Consider the following 9,587-nt stretch of genomic DNA (forward strand, 5'->3'; position numbering starts at 1 on the left):
AAAGTGCACGTTGCTTGTAAAAAGAAAAAGTGTTCTATTATTTATAAGAAGATCTAGCAAGTAACTACTAGGTGCCAACTCCCTGCTAGCTCAAGCCATATTGACAGGCTGCTGGGAGTACACATCAGTTTTATTCCCCGGTTTGATTTGGTTTGATTTCATTCATCTTGGTTTGATTTCATTCATAACTGACAAATCCATTTGCTTTTCTATTTGCAATAAAATACTGTGCAAACAAAATTTGGGAATACATACATGCAGAAAATCCTGTGTCAACATGGACTGGCTGCCAGATTTGGAACTGATTCACTGATTAATTTGAGAGTGATTAATTTAAATCCCTGATTTAAAAATAGATTTATGAAAAGAGAACTGAAGGTAAAAAAAACAGCACTTCAGACAGCTGAATTGTTCCTTCTGCAGACTCTGTTTCTGTATAGTACAATGGTGCAATATAAAATAAGATGATGATGTTGAGGTGATACATTTTTTAGCTCTTCTTGCAATGAAAAATGATGATTGTTAATATATTGTTGGAGGAAAATGTGATTAAATCCCAGCATTTTAACTCTGAGGTACAGGAAGAGATGTACAAGTAGTATACAACAGGTATATTTTTTACATACCTACATTTGGAAGTTCAGCATGCTGCAGGTACACTATTTCTAGGCAGGACACAGCAAGATAAATTGCACTTTGGGTTCAGAAAATAAAAGAACCCCCTGTGGAAAATTCAGTGGCTTGTGAGTTTAAGCGTATCTTGACTAGAGGCTTCTCCCAGCATTGTAATGTCACACCTGGCATTTACCCTCTCCATACACCTCTGACCAATATGCACATGAAACCTGTAGGAAACCTGTAGTCCAGGCCCTGCCATGGCTTCCCAGACACTGCCATGGTTGCCTTGCAGTTCTCCAGGAACAGTACAGGAGGGAGCCTACACAATGAACACACTAATAACAAAACATGAGGACTAACTCTAGGAGTGATTCTTGATACTACGGTTTGTTTGGAAAGAAATTATGAAGAAAAGAGGTCACAGCATTATAAAATGTTCTTTTGAATAGATTAGGAAGAAAACAACCCTAGGAGATCTTTTTTTAATTAGGATTACAGCTGCATATTTCCCCTTGAACAGAATAAATACACATCCTCTTGCATCTTTGAACTCTTCTAATGCTGGTTGTTTGCTTTGGGATACTGCCCTCTGATTCTGATAAGGCACTTCCTTTCTCAAAGTCAAAATCACAGGAATATTTTAATTGATAGAAAAAATACTGGAAGCTCTCCTTGTTTTAATTTATGTACATATGTAATCATGTATATGTGACCGTTATCTACTTGACCCTTTCATCCACTTACATCTGGCCAGACATGATGGAAGCTGCCAGTTTTTCATAGAAAATGATAAACAGCCAACTGCAAAATACATGTTTGGTTTTTCTTTCCATTCTCCTTTTCCTTTCAGAAAAAAAAAACCTGTAAGTGAAATTCAACAAGCATGTAACACTGTCCGCTCAGCCCCAGCATGCTGCGTTGCCTAGGCAAATTGCCCAGATATTTGGAAGGTGCACAGGTGGTGACTGACATTCTCCTTGGTGAATTTATTTTGTGAAGCACTCTTGCAGCCCCTAGAAAATTCCATTCTAGTATTTGCATATGCAACATGAATAACAGTACAGATTTGTTGCGCTACTCTGTCTTTTGAGGTAAGAAAAGAAAATGGCCTCTTCTTCCTATCTAGTATTACAGCCTGCCTATAAAAGTGAAAAAACTGCTATAAAGATACCACATAGCAATCACTGAATGTGATTTAGAAGAAACTTTTGTTTTACGGAAGTCAGGTGACACAGAGCTGACCTAAAGTGATTAACACTGTCTTAGATTATATTCAGATTAACAACTGAAAGGAGAAATCCTATCAATCTCACCATTAGTCCCTCCACAGCAGCTCCACCTTGATTTGGAGCAAATGAACCCTGCTGGTACGTAGAATCAGTAAGAATGGCTTGTGACTCCTTACTGCTTTTTGCCTAGGGAAAAAAAAAATATTATAATGCTAATACTTCAATAACAGGCACATAAAATGGTCCAGTTTCGCTGGGCTTATTCACTGCTCTTCAAAGACACAAAAAGCACATTTTTTTTGTTTCTTAAAAAGAGTGAGGGAGAAAAGAGAAAGAAATTGTTGTGCAAAAACTTTTTCTTCATTTTTTTAAATAAGTTCACGGCAATCTGTCTTCATTTAAACTGCAAGGGAACTGGCTTGGGTCCTGGAATAGACTCTGGTTCCTTTTAAAACAGGGAAATAGTTCCTAAACACATTGAGCTGCTTTTTGGAATTTATGAAGCAGAACAAAAAACTAAGAGTTGGCAACACTTGATGGTAATGAGGCAGGTCTTACATGAGAGTCCATTACAGGATCAGCTAACGATGTTTTCCAGCAGCTGGAAAATGGAATCATCTCCAGCCTGGGAATGAAAAATCTGTCTTTAAAATTATCTGCTTTATACTCCAATATACAATTATTTTAAAATGGAAGCATAGCAGAATTGTGCTTTTTATTGAAGGATGAAAATATGTTTTCTTTGTACAGTGCTGCTGTGCCAGCTGAACTGTAGCACATGGTGGAAAATGGGTCTAGCCTGTGCTTTGCTCCATGTTTTGAAATAGCTAATGGTGCTCTTGTACAGGGCAAAAACTGTCCTTGTATTCAAAGAGCACAAGGACAAAGATTGTGCCTCACTCTCTGGTGCAAAAAAGATGCTTTTCTTTTGCTTTCTGTCTCGTGCTGGGCCCTCCCTGCCCTTGCAGACACCGTTCCATTTCCCTCTTGCTCTTGCATGACTGGCTCTGAGGCATTTCCTTACAAAGGCACATTTGTTATCTGATGTAAGTCCCCAAATGGTACTTCCGACTGTAATTTTGCCATCAGTTGGTTTCACAACTAAAGCATGGCCTATGAGGAGCTGTAAGTCTTTTTCCCATCTCAGAGTTGGAGCATGGTTGCCAGCACTAAGCCATTTGCTGCATGTTAGTGCTGTGATTCCTACCCACCAGCTCACTCTTCTTCCACTACTTGGATTTAGACCAAAATCAGTTGCGATAATACTGTTTTTCAAAACTAATGTATTGGTCAGTCAATATATACAATAGAAAATCTCACTGTTTAGCCTCTCATTTTGCATTTTTTTATGGTGGTTTGCAGAGCATATATTAGCAGAGTCTCTAAATGATGCAAACACCCCCCGCCCAGAATGTGCAAGTCTGGTAGGAAGCATTTTCCTCCTAGGTTGCTCTTTGTTGCTCTTCAAAGTATTATTTTCTAAAGATGTTATGAAAATTATTTTACTTCACTTGCTATCCCTAAATTTTAAAAAAACATAAATCAATTAAAAGCAACCATGTGACAACAAAACAGATTAGCATCCTACATGGTCTTTTTAATTCAAAGAGTACAGAGGGCCACTGACCACAAACTGTGATCATCCAACCAATTCTTTATCCACCAAATAGTCCATATTTCAAATCCATGCCACGTAGAGATAAGGATGTGGTGCAGACCTATGCCAAACACCTCGCACCTATCTAAGTAGCTGACATCAGTTACCCATCCTTTGTCCACCCACACCATCACTCCATCGTAGAAGCACACCAGATTGGTCAGAAATGATCTGCCCTAGGCAAAGTCAGGCTGGCTGTCACGGATTACCTTCTCATCTTGCATATATCTTAATATAGCTTCCAGAAGGACCTATTCCATGATCTTCCCAGATATATAGATGAGTCTTACCAGCCTGTAGCTCCCCAGGTCATCCTTTCTTCTTTTCTTAAGAATAGGCATCATTTTTCCCTCTTTTTCAGTCACTGGGGACTTTGTCTGTCAGCCATGACCTTTCAAACATGATGGAGAGTGGCTTGGCAACAACACCAACAAGTTCCTTCAGGACCCTGGGATACACATAATCTATGTCCATAGACTTGTACATATTCAGCCACATGACGAGGTCTCAGAGTTACTCTACTCTTACAGTGGGAGGGAGTTTCCCCCCCAAACTCCACCTAGACGTTCACAAACTGACTGACTGCCAGTGAAGACTGAGGTAAAGAATTTATTGGGTACTTCAACCTTCTCCATGTCTGTTGAAGCCAGTTCTTCCTTCTCATTTATAAGAAGGGGTATACTCTTTGCCTGTCTCTGCTGACCAATGTACCTGTAGAACCCCTTCTGGCTATTTTTTCATATCTCTTTTCAAATTCAATTGCATCCACACCTTGTCTTCAAGCACACCTTGTTCCATCTCTGCAGAGCTGGACAGCATCTCTGTATTCTTCCCAGGCCAGTCATTCACTGTTCCTGCTTCCACTGCCCATACATTTCCTTCTCCCTTAGTTTAACTAAAGGTCCTTATTCCTGCCGGTTTCCTGCCTCCTCTGCTTAATTTCTTGTGCTGGGGGATGGGAAGCTCTTGTGCTCTCAGACTGGAAGAGCTGCCAGCTCTGTTCCATTCCTACAAACCTATAGACAGTTTCCCCAGGGATCTCATTCAGTAATTCCCAAACTCAATCCGAGCCTAGTTGCTATAGCCTAGAGCGCCATCTACAGGCTCCCCTTGATCGGGTGGCCTATAGTAGACCCTGACCACCAGGTGTCCTTTATTGGTCTGGTTCTTAATTTTAACCCACAAACTCTCAACTTGTTCATGGCAGTTTGTTTTAAAGGCAGCTCTTCACAATCTAACCACTTCCTAATGTAGAGGGCAACACCCCCGCCTCTGCTGCCCTGCCCATCCCTTCTAAAAAGATTGTAAGCCTCAATCATAATATTCCAGTTGTGTGATTCATCCCGACATGTTTCTGTAATAGCAATTAGGTCATAGTTTTCTAATAACACCACGGTTTCCATCTCCTCCTGCTTATTTTCCATGCTGCATGCATTGGTGTAGAGGCACTTCAGCTGGATTATGAGCTGTAATACCTTCTAAGAGGAGTGCTCCCAAATTACTCTGGGACAAATCTGAGGTTTCCTCCTGCTGCTTCCCAAAGTGATGGTGTTCCTTACTTCTTCTCTGTCACTCAGATGTACATCCCCTTCCCCCACTGAATCTAGTTTTAATCTCTGCTAATCAGTACAGTCAACTCGCTGCCCAGAACATTCCCACCCATGCAGGTCATTTGCATCCCATCCAATATTAACATGCCTGGTTTCTCAAAAGTGCATCCAGGATCATAGTAGCCAAAAACCTGAGTGTGACACCATTCACACAGCCATTCCTCAGACTTATCTGTTCTCTCTTTCTACCCATGTCCCAGTCACCAATTGGGAGGATCAAGGAGAACGCTATCTGTACTCCTGGTCCCTTCAACATCCTCCTAAGGGACATAGCCTCTTTCAGTATTTTTTAATTCCCTGGTTGCGGCCTCCCGTGACCTAACTTGAAAGAGTAGGAGTGGATAGTCATCCCCTGGCTTTATCAGACCTGGTAGCCTCTTCTTGATTTCTCTCCTCTCCAGTTTTGCCTTATGCAGGGTGCAAATAGGAGTGAGGCTACAGAAAAGAGGAAATCATGTGGGGTGTGGGGAGAGCAGAGGTGAACTGCAGCCAGCAAGGATTTTTAACAGAAGTGCCTCTTTAAGATGGAGCTGCATGTACATTCTTGCTGAGGCTTGCAAACATTAGCAGCCTGACTGAAGTCAACAGATAATCAAGATGGGCAAAGCAAGCAGTGAGTCAAAGCCAGCAATGTTGTCATACACTTACTTGCCATTTCAAAAACACAAGTTAGGACTTTCTAATGCTAGAGTTACTCTGTAAGTTAGACAATAAGCATGTTTTCTTAAAGCAGGTGGGTTAGGTAGGCAGGGGTCAGAGAAACTTGAAAATACTTGACTGGAAATAGTGTTGAGGAATCGCAAAGATAGTAAACTGCTGAACCAAGATATGTTTTGCTTTGGCTGGAAAACATAAAATGCTGGCAGGATAAGAAGCAGGTATGTCAGCTGCAGAGGCCAAACTGAGAGCAAGAAACAGATTGCTGAAAGAAGATACCCAACTAAGTCAGCCAACTATTTATTACTGTTTATAGTAAAGCTTGGCCCAAAGCCCCAAACACTTTAAAATGTACTAGGTGAACAGTAAAAGTATGAATGAAAATGCAGCTGTAGCTTCAGAATAATTTTATAGCAACTTAAAATTACTGTACTTTAAAGAGTGACCAGCAATTTGAATTTCAGAAACAAGCAAAGTAAGGGGCAGTAAGATCTGAATGAGAAAAGAAAGAAAGAAAATCTCTTCCAACAAACTAATGCCAGTAACTTTCCTGGTGATTGCACAAATATTTTTGTGATTGAGATACGGAGGCTGCAAATCTTGAGTTAGAATTCAAACAGCTGTTAGCAGCCATTTCATATTGTGTTGTCAAGGCTCAGTGAGAACAACAAAAAAAAGGCTTTTTCACTTTTTCTGGTGTTTGCAAATAGAGTGATATGGCTGAAAGACTGGGTATGCTTTTCTATACTGGAGAAGATCTAATTTAACACTCTTGGACCCAATTTTACCTTCATTATAGCCAACTGACAATTTGCCAGAGAATTCGGTGAGCAGAAATCAGATCTCTTGCTGGGAGCAGACAGAAAAAGAATAAGCTGCTATATGTGAGAATATGATTTTCACATCATGTTATAAGAAGTGAATTTCCAGCAGTTCTGTGATATAAGGGGTTCATTAAAGACATAGGAGTGGAGAATTAGGATGCATACATGACAATGCATTGATATGAGTAAAGCTAAGTGCTCAGGAAAGTGGCAAAATCATTGGTGAACAACCTCACACTAGTGGATGTATTGGAGGTGATTTTCTTGAACTTGGAGAGAAAAGAACAAGAGAGAAGAGCCTGAAAATGGGAGAAGGAAAGCAGGAAAATAAAGTTTTCCAAAATTGAATGCACTATTATTTTAAGATCTCAATATTATCACTTGCTTAATTGTAACTGGATTTATCAGAGAGGGTTCTCTCAAGAACAGCAGCACTTTGCCTCGCTCTTTCCTACTCTCTGGCTGCTTCCAGAAGTGGCAGCTATGTTGGAATTCTTGAAGTACCTGCTCATAAGAGCAAAGCCTGCAGGGAAGCTTAGCAAGTTTCTTTTCACCTGCTTTGTTTGTGGAGAGTGAAGCCTTGGTTTATTACCTGCCTCCTGCCACTCCTTAAAAGCTAAAGAGCTTTTCTTTGTATTTGTATAGTTACAGTAACTATGGCAGCTGCACATTTATTAGTTGCAGCATACACTAAAAAAACAAGCTGGGTAACTACACTGAGTGGAAGGTGAAGATATGTGCAAATATCTATCCAAAAAAGTCAACAACCTGTTTACTGAGAGCAAGCAATTGAGAAGCTAATAAAAAATAGAAACTGCCTCGTATTTTGCCATAAAGCAAGATGATAGACTAACAGCTCTGATATTGCACCTGTGAACACAGTATATGCATACGTCTAACTGATATAGCATCCCAGGCATCTTATTATATATCATTCACCACAAACAGGCTCACATTAACAATTTTCTCCTCCAATTTGAATAACCAAAAGCTTTGGCAATTTTAGGTATCATATGCAGATTGGAATTTAGAGCTAAATGTAATGGCGGATGAAGGGAAAGTTTAAACAAAAGACTCTGAACTGGATTTCCCCAAACTTACAGTGCTTTGGTGAGGAAGGGTTAGAGTGGAGAAGAAAGGGCACTGTTTGACATCACAGTATAAACATCACTGCTTCTGTCTGTACCAGGAGGTTGACATTAAAAGAATTAGATGCAATAATTTTAAGTGAACTAAACTCACAACCCAGGATCATCTGCAGAGCAGTCTGAGTGTTCTTGTTCTCACTCTTCTCATGGGGACACACCGAGTATCACAGTGGTTGCTCTGGCTCATGGTTCAGGAGATAAAAACAGTTATACTCAGAGATAGGACTGGCCATAAGTATCTTCCTTTTCCTTTTCCTTTTCCTTTTCCTTTTCCTTTTCCTTTTCCTTTTCCTTTTCCTCCCCTCCCCTCCCCTCCCCCCCTCCCTCCCCCCGTCCCTCCCCCCCCCCCCTCCCCCCGTCCCTCCCCCCCCCCTCCCCCCCTTCCTTCCTTCCTTCCTTCCTTCCTTCCTTCCTTCCTTCCTTCCTTCCTTCCTTCCTTCCTTCCTTCCTTCCTTCCTTCCTTCCTTCCTTCCTTCCTTCCTTCCTTCCTTCCTTCCTTCCTTCCTTCCTTCCTTCCTTCCTTCCTTCCTTCCTTCCTTCCTTCCTTCCTTCCTTTCCTTGGAAATGTGTCCATTCTTTGCCTCTAAAATTCCAGCAAAGGATAATTTAGTACACATGAGCATTTTCGACATTCAGCCTTATGTTACCTGCAGCTTGAACAAACCCTTCTACTGTCTTATAAAGTTATTATCTGCTGAGACTGTGAGCTGCAGGGAAGCCAAAGCCCTAGAAATGGTGAGCAACAGATTTTTACAGTAGGTCTCTGTTTTCCATAAAATCAACCTATAAAAACAGACTTCCAAAACTACTGAATTAGATCTTCCCCCATTCGAATCACCTCAGAATAAACAAATGAAACGCAGCTTCCAGCAAAGCTCTGCTTGCTGCACGGGTCCTGGAAATACTTGAGATCTTAGACCTAGACAGGGAACCTTGAGGCGTTGGCTTCCAGTAAGAGCAGCAAGGCAGAGGAAGCACTGCCACCCAGTGGCAACCGACGGCAAATTTCTGATGGACCAACCAGCAGACTTCACTTCCTTGAGATTCGTGGTGCGAAGCTGGACGGTTCACTTAGCAAAGTTTCATGTCTGATCCTGCTGAGTCAAATCACAGAATCACAGAATTATCAAGGTTGGAAAAGACCTAGAAGATCATCTAGTCCAACCATTACCAATACTTCCCGGCTAAATCATATTCCTCAACACCACATCCAAATGTTTCTTGAACACTCCCATGGTCGGTGACTCCACCACCTCCCTGGGCAGTGCATTCCAATGCCTGACTACCCTTTCCGAGAAGTAATACTTCCTAATGTCCAGCCTGAATCTCCCCTGGAGCAGCTTAAAACCATTCCCTCTAGTTCTATCACTATTCCCTCTAGTTCTATCACTTATCGTACTGAGCTAAGTTCACTTGGTGCAGCGTTGATAATGACACTGCCAACAGCAATGATACAGGCAAGTGTTGAAGGCCAGGCTGTCCACAGCAGCACCAGAAAGCCTGTACTCTGGTAACAGGAGAAGGGCAACAGGATTGCAGCACACCACATGTTCAGTCCTCTTCCCTGTTATCCTGACAAGAGAACAGGCTGTACCCAGATCCTGGAAACACAAGCAATGGGCATCAACAATTACCTGTGCTGCAGTAGTCAATATTCTGGGGAATATTGCATCATGGCAGACAGAAAATGCCATTCAGAAAGACAGAATGATTTGCATAGCTACCCACAGATGTGTTCTTCAAAAGGAAAGCAGATTTGCTTCCTTTTGCTGGAGAAGAGGGGATAGCTCATTGCTCTCTACAGCTGCCTGAAAGGAGGCTGTGGTGAGGTGTGGGTCGGCCTC

General features: G+C 41.5%; 1 protein-coding gene across 4 annotated transcripts in view; it reads right to left on the reverse strand.

Annotated features, from left to right (window-relative positions):
* ATP2C1 (ATPase secretory pathway Ca2+ transporting 1) overlaps positions 1-9,587 on the reverse strand; it is an 88,949-nt gene that overhangs the window by 78,960 nt on the left and 402 nt on the right. For 2 of the 4 annotated variants that reach the window (XM_085538254.1, XM_085538248.1), the window contains exons 2-3: positions 8,582-8,837; positions 7,838-7,925 (exon numbers count right to left, since the gene is read on the reverse strand). The gene's annotated coding sequence lies outside the window, so the exon portion shown is untranslated. The remainder of the gene's footprint in view (positions 1-7,837; positions 7,926-8,581; positions 8,838-9,587) is intronic. The other 2 variants (XM_085538249.1, XM_015854047.3) reach the window with 2 other exon arrangements.

Source organism: Coturnix japonica, chromosome 2 (assembly GCF_054131305.1).
Source record: "Coturnix japonica strain WE chromosome 2, WE-NBRP24, whole genome shotgun sequence".
Classification (NCBI taxonomy): domain Eukaryota; kingdom Metazoa; phylum Chordata; class Aves; order Galliformes; family Phasianidae; genus Coturnix; species Coturnix japonica.